Raw genomic sequence first — 13,951 nt, forward strand, 5'->3', positions numbered from 1 at the left:
CAAACCAAATAAGCCGGATATAGATTGCGGATCCTATCGACCCTCTTGCTGCTTAACTAAGATGGGAAGATTCTTACTGTGGTCACGGCGAATAGGCTGAAACCGATAAGTAATCTTGTGCAAGCAGATCAGACTGGGTATGTTCCACACAGGAATATAACTCATAATGTGCGGCGTCTACATCACATCATTGATTACACCCAGGAAGGATCACAGGAAATGGCGATAGTTTCGCTAGACGCAGTAAAAACGTTTGATTCAGTTAAATGGCCTTGGCTGTTAGCAGTTTTAGAAGAATACGGGATCGGGCACACATACACTAAATGGGTGCAGATGTTGAACAGTGTACCAGTGGCAAGGGTCAAGATGGGCTCCATTGTTTCCAAGCAATGGCAGCTGGGTAGGGGCACAAGACAGGTATGCCCCTGGTCTCCGATGCTCTTCATATTAGCGCTTGAGCTTTTGGCTGTATACCTGAGAAATGAATACGGTGAGGTCGACATCTGATTTCATTATATGCCAATGATATGCTCCTGTACCTGCAGCACACGGAGGAGAACCTACAAATTGTTCTGGATGTGCTGGCACGATATGCCGCACTATCGGGCATACCGGTTAATCTGCAGAAGTCGAGTTTATAGCCCTTTGGAGTGTACTTTGGGAGGCCCATACATAAACTGCCAATAAAATGGGAAACTGATTCTTTTAGATACTTGGGGATAGATATATATCATGACCAAGCTAGAACATAGGCATAACACAGAGAAAGCGGCATCTGGGGTTGAGAAGAATATGTTTTTTTTGGACTAAGTTGCCATTATCCATGATGAGGTGTTCTGCATTATTAAAGATGGTAGTGCTGCCAAGACTACTACACTGTTTTGCGAATATTCCATATGAAATACCGAACAAGTTTCACAAAAAACAAGGTATATGCAGGAGCTTCTTTTGGCATAATGCAAGAAATAGAGTAGCATTGTGGAAGCTGCAGAAGCCATATGAACAAGGAGGTATCAAACTGCCCAATTTTGAAGTGTATTACGTGGCAAGTCAGCTCCAATTTGTAGCCAAATGGCTATCAGAGGTGCAGACACCTGAATCCAAGTTGCTAAGTGCGAAGAGTGCACCGCACATTCTAAATGAGATAATGTGGCTACCCAACCAGCGAATGATTGGAGGGCACCTACTGTTGCACCTGGGGAATGCGATTTGGCGGAAGGTTTGTCGAATTATGACCTTTTCTACCCTATACTCACTGCAGATACCACTGGTAGCGCTAGAAGGGGTGGATGAACAGATACGGTGAAACCTTAGGAGGAAATGGGAGCCGGTGGGGATAGCAACAGTTGGGGTTTTGTTGGTGGAGGGGATGTCCAAAGGGTTTGAGTAATTGGTAGGGAACATCGGGGACAATATATCACATACTCTCGACTCCTGAAGATCATAAAGAGCAGGTGGCCTGGGGATGAACAGACTCCACAATCGAAAGAGGTCATAGAAATGTTTTACAGTTTATCGGAAGGTGGACGTGAGGTCTCCCGCATATAGAACTGTCATATGGGATGTGGGGCAGAGTGCAAAGATACCACCAAACGGTATCGAGAAATGTACGGTTCCAACAGATACAGCTATATGTGACCCAGAGAGCTATTTACCCGACTCCAAATAAAATATTTAAGTTCTATAGGGCAGGAGAACAGGCATGCCTGAAATGCGGGATGGTGAATGTAGAGGTAGGCAAATTCTGGGAAGAGGTGGCCCAAATCATGGCCAGAGTGGAAATACTTTGGATGTGGGATCCCCCTGGGTGTGTCTTTTGATGGCTTCCCTAGGCCAAGAAGAGCCAAGCATGCTGGTAAATTAAACGACCTAGCGTACATACTGGCTAAACAGAGAATTGCAATGAGTCCGTCCGCTCAAGGATGGTGGAGAGATCTAGTGAAATGGGCTAATGTGGAAACTGTGGTGTGGCAATGAACTTCATTGGCCGAAGACCAACCGCCTCATGTGTTTAGTATTAGAATATATAGCCATAAGCTTGACTAAACTGCGGCCATTTTGAAGTGACTGAAATCGCCAGTTTGTTTTCTAACGTTTGCCTTTTGCTTTCTGTTAAAACTGCTTTGCTGAAAGCTTATTCTGCTCCACTAGTACATTATTGTTCATGCATAACGCAAGGCCGCGAGAGACTTGTTGAAACATAACGCAGCGACCCAGACAGAAATGCCCGGTCTCCACCCTCACAAGTCCTTGGAAGTAAGCAGCGGGGCATTTTAATCAGTACACAGGTGCCAACTAGTCTCGTTAATACAGTAGAAATGTTAGAAGCGAACATTAAATGGCTTGAATTATGCTCTTCTTAGCGGCCCCCCTTTTCTGAGCCCTGTAGAGCCCTGGAGAGCAAGTTGACCCCAGTACACGAATAGAAACTAGGAGATAGCGAGGCCTGGAATGTGTCTCTTCCCTGCATGCAGCTTGCTTGCAGAGAATAGAAGCAGTGTGTTCTTAGAAAAAGAATTGTGTCTGCAGGATCATGAAATTGCAAACTGTTGCTAAATAAATGTCTGAAGGTGTCATACTCGTCACAATTGTCAATCATCGTACCCAATTCAAAGGAAATACATTATGGGCGGTATTGAATGTGTCACCACTGACTGTAAGATACTTGCTTTGTATATATGTAACTGTTGTACGATTCTCGCTCTCTTGCGTCCCCCAGGTTATGGAAAAACACGTCGCGGAGCGTGGGACCCAGTTGGCCAACTGAGACTATTTGCTTTGCAATAAACCCTAGCTTTTGGGAATACAACCTTGTGTCTGGCGTATCAGTTTGTGTGTGGTGATTGTGACTTGTTTCCATACGCGAGGGTCCCTCAGGGGCCCCTTCAAGATGGCGACCGAAAAGGGACCCTCCCCCACTTGTTCCATCGTGTACGTTGTAAAATAAGGAAGGCGGAGAGAACGGCGAGGACGGGACGATCGAGCCGGGATCAAGAGGTGTTCGGGGCGCCCCTGTGAAAGTGATGAGACTCCTTTGCGAGGCAGAGTGAGTCAAGATACGCAGACACAACGTTATTGGTTGCATCAGTATATGGACGAATCACGTCTTGAAAGACAATTTGACTGATCAGGTGAGTCGTGCCCCGATTCAAAGTAACCCTGATATTGGTTGAGAGTTGATTTTGCAAAATCAAACACCCAGCGTAAGGTTGATTAGCCGAGGGTAAGGTTAAAACATGCCTGGGGTATTGTCCACTTTAGCAGGATTTTTCCGCTGCGGTAGACAATCTTTGGAAACTGGCTAGGTCGCGCCACCGGAGGTGTCGCCGGCTTATGAGATGTATGTGAAGTATGGTGTAGGGGCAATAATGTTTTGTGAGAATTGGCATAGGAAAACCAGAAAAGAGGAAGATCTGAGGTGGCCGAATCACGGGAGTTTTGAGATTATGAGGATAGATTACTTGGAGAAGGTGTTGATGAAAAAGAAAACACGTCCTGCAGCATTTGATATCCTTAGGGACTGGAGAAGGGAAGCTATGCTTTGTTGGAAATGTAGAGAGAGGAGCACGCGCAGGCATAAGTCGAAAGCAGAAAGAGTTAAAGAAAAAGAGGAGGAGGAGTGGAATGATAGTTTGAGAAAATCAAATAGATGTGGTCAGTTGAGTATATATAAAATATACCCACAACAAGAGTTGCATTCATCAGATGAATTGATAAATAAAATATTGACTGATACGAAGCGAGGCCCAAGGGGAGAGACTAAAAAGACTGCGCCAGTGACTATTGCTCAGCCCCCTCCAGCTGCTCAGCCCCTCCCTATTGTTCAGACACCAGCACAGCCACAAACCATACAACAAGCGCCTCCCATTAGTCAGCCAGCACTGCAACAGTTGCTTCCCGTTCCCGTTGTCCCATCTGCACCTCCAATAACTGAACTTGAACTCATTGAAATGAGAGAGGGGACCGGACAAAGAGGATGCACGAGAGTGACCCATAATGTGATCAGCAAGGAGAGAAAACGAGAGTTGCAAGAACAGGCAGAGATGTATATAAACGGGAATGATGAAATGACAACGCTAGCTTTGATGTATGATTTCAGGAGAAGCAATGAAAGTCAGGTATTGTTGGAATGCATGGGGGGATATTTAACAGCGAGATGGAAACAGTTAATTGGGAGGCTACCGCCACAACAGTTGTTGGATTTGAATGCATTAGCACGTTGTAGAGAGAGAGAGATGAAGAAATAAGGGAGCATGTAGACAGACTTTTTGAATTTAAGAATGAACTTGATGATGAATATGCTGAAATGTTTTCCACACCGGGGAAGAGGAGTAAAGATATTAGGAGAGAAAGGAGGGAGGTGGCGACACCATATGTACAGCAGCGATTTCTGTCGTCGCCAATACAAACGGGATAAACTAAAAGTATGTATACGAGAGGCGTTAAAATGGATTTCAGATCCTAGTATTCCCACAATTGAAATGCACGAGATATTTGATGAATACCCCTTGCCAATGAAAAGAAAAGCACTGCAGACAATGGTTGAATATTTGATAGACAAAGATATAGATGAGAAGAAAGCCAGCCCCCCTGAAATGATGGCAGTATACAAGAGAGCACTAGAACGTGGAACAGGAGAAACAGCTTTATCACTTGATTTGGGAATATTATTGCATATGAGAGAAGGGGGAGGAACAGTGAGTGCGGTATTTCCTATGAGAGAAGTCCCACCTACTTTTGTGCCAACGGTAGAGATTCCTGCAACAGGTGACACCAGCGCAGGTAACGGAAGCACATTATGTGCACATATGTGCACGTCCCCTTCTCCAGACAGGAAGTTGTAGTGATACACGAAATTGCAACCTTGCCAATCAGGGCTTTAGATGACAGCATTAGCCGCTGAAAGCCAATAGTGTATTCAAAGTATGTGCTAAAAATGCTGACAGTAGTCTGTTGTAGCACTTCCATTATGCAGTAGTGAGCTACAAGGAATATGCAGGCCTAGTATGAAATAGGTCAAATTAAGCATTGTTGATAGACAGGCAGGGAGGGCCCCTAGCTATGTAGCTAATAGGTATTTTTGGAGTGTTTGGAACATCATGGCACCTATATAGCGCTTAGATAGCCAGTCTTAAGCGCTATAAACACTAAGCTATGAGTGCATGCCTCTTAGAGCTTGCAGATGGGGTTAATACATCCCTGCTTCCCTTAGAATATTCAGCCTCACTAACGTTAGCCCTGGCTCCAAGCTAATCTTCCTTTTCTCTGGGAAGGTACTGATAAGACATTCCTCAGCCAGCGCAGATGGGAACAAGGGAGGGGGTAGGAGCGAGCAGGGAGCATCTCAGAGAGAGCTGGGTTTTTTCCATGAGCCAGTTGCACAGGGAAAGTTCTGGAACTGTGCGTCATGGTGACTGACAGCAAGAGATTATAAAATATCCATGCACACATGGATCAGGGGGAGATCGCCTGTGGACTTGATTCGTGCAGAAACAGGTGCCCGACATTGGCTCATACGGTGTCCTTCAGCATTGTCCTCTGAGCGGGGCTTGTTTACAGCTAGCTTATGAGGGCCCAAGGTCTCCCCAGTGCTGCTTAAAGGGACGTAAGACTGTGTTTCTCTATGTTTCTCTATATTTCTCTATGTTTCTCTATGTTTATCTAAGTTCCATGTTTCACTATATTTTGCATTGCTCTTTGTTTTATGCTTTGTAATATTCTCTAACTTGAATCCCAAATGTATATGAAATTCACTGCTTAGAATAAATATGCTAAAGCTTTGAGGGTGTCATTTGTCACTAGCATGAGATCACTGCTCAGCACAATAGAACCTGTATTTTGGGCTGAATTGGGTATTTTTGCTCTCAAAGGGCTGGCCCCGAGGAAGATTTTGCCCAATATCAAGACATTTGGTGGCAGCGGTGGGATTTGTGAAGAGCAGTGCCGTGCTGACATGACAAATGGTGTGAGAGAACACAGTGTAGAGTGGGGAGCAGGCTGTCGCATTTCCTTGATGGTCTCACTGCAGCTCTGAGACTTCAAAAGGCAGCAATGTTGTGTCGGTTTGCCGTGGCCGATAGCTTGTGTGGTTAAGACTCCCTTCAGTAAATCAGTCGTGACTGACTTATTGCATGGGATTGGTGCCAGGGAGTACAAGGCAATAAACGAGCGGGAAATGGCTTTGTTTAAAGCACTCCGATGAATGGTTAAGAAAGATGTATGCTCAATTAGAAAAAGAATTTTATCATGTGGTTTCCCAAGTTTAAAGTTGTAATTTGGAATGCATAATGAGACGGAGTTCTCATCTCTATTCTGTCATGAGGGCAGGAAAAAATAAATAATTGCAGGGATTTGACATGCAAATTGTGAATAGTGATTTAACCATTGACTCAGCCCCAGTGTGCTAGCGAGTGGGGGCTGTAATGTTCGGAGGCGAAGGTTCGTCTTTTTTGATATATGCTTTTGAAGGGTTGGCATTCCTGAATAATGAGGAAGGGGAATGAGCCATGCTTAGGAGAATGAGTAACATCTGTGCTGAGAGCCTAAAGAGTTTTTTCTTTCTTTTGGCAACTGTAAAATTCCATGTGCTAATGGTGGCAAATTCTGTTTAAAGGAAACACACTAAAATGGTTATATTGCATTTTAGGCTGTGCCATGCTTATATTGGGTGAGAGACTCACTTAAAAGGAAAGTGAGTGAATGTTATTTGGATTTTCGATTTTTGTGTACTGATTTGAAATTGCAGAATCAGTTTGCAATGGTTGGGGGGAAAAACAATTTATATTTTTCTAAATTGCCCCTGGAGTATTTTTGACTGTCCCCATGCTATGCCATGGATTTGTGCTGTTGCCTTATAAGTGATGTATGATTTGGAAATAGTGACCTGTTGACTGTGATACATGGGGAAAAATGTTGTTGACACATTAAACAGCCCACAAGCAATAGAGTGTGGGTTGTTCTTGCAGAAAAAAACGTGCAGGGAGCTGCACTAAATATGGCATTTTTATTTTTTAAATGCACTGAAATGAGTGGTTATAGTTTGGCAATGGTACAACAGAATGAAACATCTGTGTGTGATAAGATAGCACAAAGATTTAATGGGTTGTGAGTTCTCTTGAAAGATCGCACATTACAAGAAAAAAAAAAGACGCTTTGACATTTTGCAAAATTACATGGAGTAGAAAAATGACAAGAAAAGTGCCGCTTTTGAAAACAAGAGTCTTGCTGTGTGTGCAGAGCTTGTGCCTTGAAGCTGTCTTGGGCGAGGTGCGTGAAGGCAAACAAAAGCAGAAACAGTACAAGAAAGAGTTAATCTGGATGAATTGTCTGAAACGAGTGAAGCCGCCACAGTATAAGAGTTATAGGCAAAAGAGATAAGCTGCGTGCTAATGGCGCTGCCAGGTGCACACGAAAGATAAACATGCCTGCATTCCTGAGGAAGGGGGAGCAAAAACAGAGAGCTGTTCAAAAAGTAAAGAATTTGCCCAGTAAACTGTGGTACGGAGCAAAGGCTTCATGCAGGATGGCAGACGGGCACATCACATCTGAACATTTACCTATGCATCTGTGAATGGGCCAAGAAAAGACAGCTGCCCATTCCAACAGACATTACTGTGCAAACCGCATTCCCATGTGATGTGATGTGAAGTGAAGTGAAACGCTATTGCTGTGCAAGCTGCATTCCAATGCTCCATGTGATGTGAACTGAAGTAAAGCGCTGTACACTGGAGAAGAAACCTCTAGGCGCTTTGAGAAGAGAAAATACACATCTGGCAAACTGCAAGCTACATTGCCAGGGGATGGAGTAACTGACAAAGACATTATGGCATTCCAGATGGAAGCAAAACTGACAAAAGTGCTTAGCCGGTTTGCAAGAGACAACATGCAGAGCGGGGCTTTGAAGTACAACATGAACACTGCACATTAGCCATGATCCAGAAGCCACACGGCTTAGTGCAAGAATGAATGATTTGTTGAAGCAACAAAAGAAACTGGCTTAGACTATCGCACTCAAAGGGGTGGTTCAAAAACAGCAAACGCCCTTTGAAAAAATGACAAGTGAAAAAACCAGAGGCTTGAAAAGACACTGCTAAGAAAAGAAAGATAAATAAACAAAGCTGCTCGTACAACTGTAAGCGGTATTGGACTGAAAGACTTTACCTTTAAAAAATGGAGTGATGCCAGCAGGGCAACCTAAACCAAGATCATGGGACACTGGAAGCAAGTTGGCGCCTGGCATTTGTGATCGCTTTGGTGAAAAAGAAAAGCATTGTGCGACCTGGGTACTTACTATATGGCTTTGTAAAAGCACAGATCAGTCTGAGGTACCATTGACCAGCTATGATTGCATTGCACAAATGAGTTTGTGATTAGGCAGTTACACCCCGTATGGTTGAGTGTAAATAAGCCCCCAGAAACATGCAGAAAGGTGATAAATAATTGCAGTAGCAATGACAAAGTGTGTAGTTACCTGATGAGACTTTTTGAAGATGGGGGTGGTATTATGGGAAGGGGTGGATAACGCTGATATTGAAGTTTTGATGAAATCCTAACATTTCTGTTTGTATTTTGCCTAGGCAAAGCACGACAAGACATTTCATAATATCAGAAATTAATATGCAGTTTGTGGGTGACACTGATCAAAGAAGGGTCAGACGCATTCTCAGAGAAAGCGAGCCACTGCGACATGCTATTTCAACTTTAACGTGCCCTGCACCGCACTCAATGCTGTAACCTGCGAATAGTGTCCAACAGAGTAATAACTTTTGCTGAACTGGCACGATGCAGACTTGGCTAATTATCAAGTATTTGATGCTACACATTTAAATGACATGTTTTGCCCTTTCTTGTTTAAAGGACTATGGACAATGAATTGTGGACTGTAACATCAGGCACCACATACAGTTGTGTGACACAGCAATTGAATGCTAACACATTGAAAAATGGTTTTTAAATGCACTGTTGAGATGAATCTGAAAAAACCAAATGGTTTTACTCTTCCAACTGAATGGCTTTAACCAGAGATGTTTTGTTTTTTGAAAAAAAAATATATTGCACGTAGGCAGGAGAATGATTTATGAACTGTTGGGGCAGCAGAATTATGCAAGCAGGAGTGTAATTAATTTTGAGATAAGATGAGTGCGCACATCAAAGTCACCTGTGCGTAGGTTAAGATTCTTAATTGAAGTAATGCTGCCAAGTGTATGAGCTATAATTTGAAATGGTAATCTTTGAAACACTGGATACTTTTACAGCCAGCTTAAGGCAGGTAAATGAAACCATGACTGACTTGATGTTTGATTTTATGACACAGAGTGTGACACGGTTTTTTGTTAAACCAACCAGTTTCATGTTTTTGTGGGGACAGCTGTCTCCAGCACACTAATGCAAAGAGTCACCTTTTGATTGTAAACATTTGGAATAATTCTTTGGAAAAGCGCTACAAATGAGTATCCACATGGAATTGCTAGTGTACTGGCCTAGGCACATTGTCAGGCATCTTTTGTCACTGAATGGATACCATTTGTTTAATTTGTCTAATGTGATGTTTTTCTGACCAAGAACTGCAGCGAGTGTTCTCGCCAAGATTTAATGAACTATAACTTGACTAAATGAATTTTTTCCATGGTGTGATGAAACAGCCACTGCCGGATAGTAGTATGGTGTTTGTGGCTAAAGTTAATATTGTATATGGTAGATATCCCACTTGAAGAAGGGTATTCTCCAAGTCACAGAAGGTAGACACTGTGAACCTGTTAGATTTTCCAGTAGTAAGACAACATGTAAATTGTAGACTGGTAATGCACACCTTCATTATTACAGTGCTACACTTAGACATAGATTTATCATGAGGCAATGTTTCCTTAGTACTACCAAGCTGCTACAAATGGAGTCCATTTCTATGGCCCATCACTAGAGTGCGTGTAGCTAGGGAGCTAGATTCATTAATTGCAGGAGCTTTATATGCTTGTGACATAGAAACTGTGCACTATAAGCTAGCCACTATGGGTTCTGATGCCAGCTCTGCTATAGAACTTCTGGCCTAGTGGGGCCCATTGATATGCCCAGCACTGCTACAAGTATTGACAGCCAATTGAAGATGACAGAATTTTAGACATGAAGACATTTTTGTCTGCCATAGGGCAGGTCAACAAGACTGCTAAATACACACAATGCATTGTATGGCAAACATTGTTAAATCAGCAGGTGTTGGCTTTTTACTGGGTGGGGGCAACCATCCTCCACACACTGGCACGCAGAGCTACAGTTACCAGCATACATATGGATTGAATTGCTTGCTTTTTGATTGCATGAATAACACATGCCATGCTTTGATGTAAATTAGTAGAATTGTTTTTATTTAGACAACCTGGTGCCCATGGGTTCACCTTGTTCACGAAATTAGATGGTTTCTGGTTGGGTTCCACCTACCTGGGGGAAGTGTCTAGTCACACAGCCCATAGTCACGCTTGAATGCCCTGGGATCAGGGGGAGGGTAGGCCCTTAGGGTGAAAGGCTGCCAGGTTTTAGAATTGGTAACCATACATAAATGCAATAGTGCATTGTAGATTAGACTACACTGGATTGCCTTGACATTTTAACTGCATGCTGCTTTTTAACTGACAATCAGTTATACAATATTGATTTAGGTATTTTTGTGTAGGCCAGGTTTTGGCTAGAGTAAATGTCCATGTTCACTTGGCGTAGGTATTTTTGTGTAGGCCAGGTTTTGGCAAGGGTATATGTCACTGTTCACTTTGTGTACATTTTTGTTTAGGTAGTGTTTTACCTTGCATGCCACGCTAACTAACCGCTATAAGATAGTTTGCTTAAACCTCTTGCAAAGCCCCAAGGTCTTTATCACTGCAATAAATACTATATTGATAGGTATTAGTCAGCATTTTGTCGCACAAACGTTGAATAGGGGTGGAATGTAGTGATACACGAAATTGCAACCTTGCCAATCAGGGCTTTAGATGACAGCATTAGCCGCTGAAAGCCAATAGTGTATTCAAAGTATGTGCTAAAAATGCTGACAGTAGTCTGTTGTAGCACTTCCATTATGCAGTAGTGAGCTACAAGGAATATGCAGGCCTAGTATGAAATAGGTCAAATTAAGCATTGTTGATAGACAGGCAGGGAGGGCCCCTAGCTATGTAGCTAATAGGTATTTTTGGAGTGTTTGGAACATCATGGCACCTATATAGCGCTTAGATAGCCAGTCTTAAGCGCTATAAACACTAAGCTATGAGTGCATGCCTCTTAGAGCTTGCAGATGGGGTTAATACATCCCTGCTTCCCTTAGAATATTCAGCCTCACTAACGTTAGCCCTGGCTCCAAGCTAATCTTCCTTTTCTCTGGGAAGGTACTGATAAGACATTCCTCAGCCAGCGCAGATGGGAACAAGGGAGGGGGTAGGAGCGAGCAGGGAGCATCTCAGAGAGAGCTGGGTTTTTTCCATGAGCCAGTTGCACAGGGAAAGTTCTGGAACTGTGCGTCATGGTGACTGACAGCAAGAGATTATAAAATATCCATGCACACATGGATCAGGGGGAGATCGCCTGTGGACTTGATTCGTGCAGAAACAGGTGCCCGGCATTGGCTCATACGGTGTCCTTCAGCATTGTCCTCTGAGCGGGGCTTGTTTACAGCTAGCTTATGAGGGCCCAAGGTCTCCCCAGTGCTGCTTAAAGGGACGTAAGACTGTGTTTCTCTATGTTTCTCTATATTTCTCTATGTTTCTCTATGTTTATCTAAGTTCCATGTTTCACTATATTTTGCATTGCTCTTTGTTTTATGCTTTGTAATATTCTCTAACTTGAATCCCAAATGTATATGAAATTCACTGCTTAGAATAAATATGCTAAAGCTTTGAGGGTGTCATTTGTCACTAGCATGAGATCACTGCTCAGCACAATAGAACCTGTATTTTGGGCTGAATTGGGTATTTTTGCTCTCAAAGGGCTGGCCCCGAGGAAGATTTTGCCCAATATCAAGACAGAAGTGAATAACATAAAACAGACGATTCCCGATATAAGAATCCAGTGGGATTCTATAAGGAAATAGAGTCCTATTTGACATCGTCCATGTTCATTATGGATGATATAGATTTAATATTCCCAGTAGTTCTGCCAGCAGACATATGGAAGCAAATAAGGAAAGTGGATGATAACATGGCCTATGGCGCCACTTGGGCGGAGTTAGTAGCAGAAGATAAGAATAGAGAGGCGGGCGGAAAACCATCGGCAAATATGGCGGCGTTACCTACACGGATAGTACAGAAATTGAAAGAAATTGTTCCAGAAAAAAGAATTTTATGGGACAAATTGACTGCATGCGTTCAGGGCAAGGATGAGTTAGCTACAGATTATTTTAATAGATTTGAGGAAGTATTTACAGATTTTAGTGGACAGGATGTAAGCACAGAAGCAGGAAAAAGACTATTTTTCGATAAGTATGTGAGAGGGTTAATACTTTGAATTCAAGACCTAATAATGACATCAGAAAGTGCATGGCAAGCAAAAACGTATTACATATGGCCCAATATTATCAGAATAGAGTGAACACAGAGAAAGAGGTGAAGGATAGGGCGAATTTGAAAACAAGGGTGCTACTTCAGCAAGTGGCGGGACACAATAGAGAAAGAGGAAACGCACATGTCTTGATATTGGGAAAATCTTTCTCGGGACCAGCCCTTGGGAGCAGAAATTACCCAATTCAGCCCAAAATACAGGTTCTATTGTGCCGAGCAGTGAACTCATGCTAGTGACAAATGACACCTTCAAAAAGTTTTAGTATTTATTCTAAACAGTGAATTTCAGCAACATCTTGGGATTCAAGTTAGAGAAGATTACAAAGCACAAACTTAGAGAAATACAAAATATAGAGAAACATAGAACTTAGAGAAACATAGAGAAACACAGTCTTACGCCCCTTCAATCAGCACTGGGAGACCCTGGCCCTCATAAGCTAGCTGTAACAAGCCCCGCTCAGAGGACAGCGCTGCAGGGTGCCGACAGAGCCACAAATTCCGGACACTTGATGTTGCTCAAACCAAGTCCACAGATTGATCTCCCACCTGAGTCATGTGGGCATGCATTTTTATAATCTCGTGCTGTCAGTCCATGACGCACAGTTCCAGAACTTTCCCTGTGCATAATATAGGCTTGCTCATGGAAAAACCCAACTCTGTGAATTTCCACTGTGCTCCTTTTCTGTGCCCCTCCCTGCTTGGAGCCCATCTGCGCAAAAGCTCAGGAATGTCTTATCAGTGCCTTCTCAGAGAAAGAGGATTTGTTTACGAAGCCATGCAGGGCTACCGTTAGACAGGCAGAATATTCTAAGAGAAGCCGAGATGAATTAACCCCATGTGAGCAAGCTCTAAAAGGCATGCACTCATAGCTTAGTGTTCATAGCGCTTAAGATTGGCTGTCTAAGCGCTATATAGGTGCCATAATGTTCCAAACACTCCAATAATGTCTATTAGCTACAGAGCTGGGGCCTTCGCCCTGCCTGTCTATCTACAATGCATAATGTGACCTACCACCCCTACTAGGCCTGCATATTCCTTGTAGCTCACTACTGCGTAATGGAAGTGCTACAACAGACTACTGTCAGCATTTTTGGCACATACTTTGAATAAACTATTGGCTTTCAGCGGCTAATGCTGTCATCTAAAGACCTAATTGGCAAATTTGCAATTTTGTGTATCACTACACTCCACCCCTATTCAAAGTGTGTGCGACAATGCTGACTAATACCCATCAACATAGTATGTAGTGCAGTGATAAAGACCTTGGGGCTTTGCAAGAGGTTTAAGAAAACTATCTTCTAGCGGTTAGTCAGCGTGGCATGCAAGGTTAGTAAAAACACTACCTAAACAAAAATGTACACAAAGTGAACAGTGACATATACCCTTGCCAAAACCTGGCCTACACAAAAAATACCTAC

This window comes from Ambystoma mexicanum, chromosome 3p, assembly GCF_040938575.1.
Source record: "Ambystoma mexicanum isolate Mex_15411 chromosome 3p, UKY_AmexF1_1, whole genome shotgun sequence".
In the NCBI taxonomy this organism is placed as follows: Eukaryota; Metazoa; Chordata; class Amphibia; order Caudata; family Ambystomatidae; genus Ambystoma; species Ambystoma mexicanum.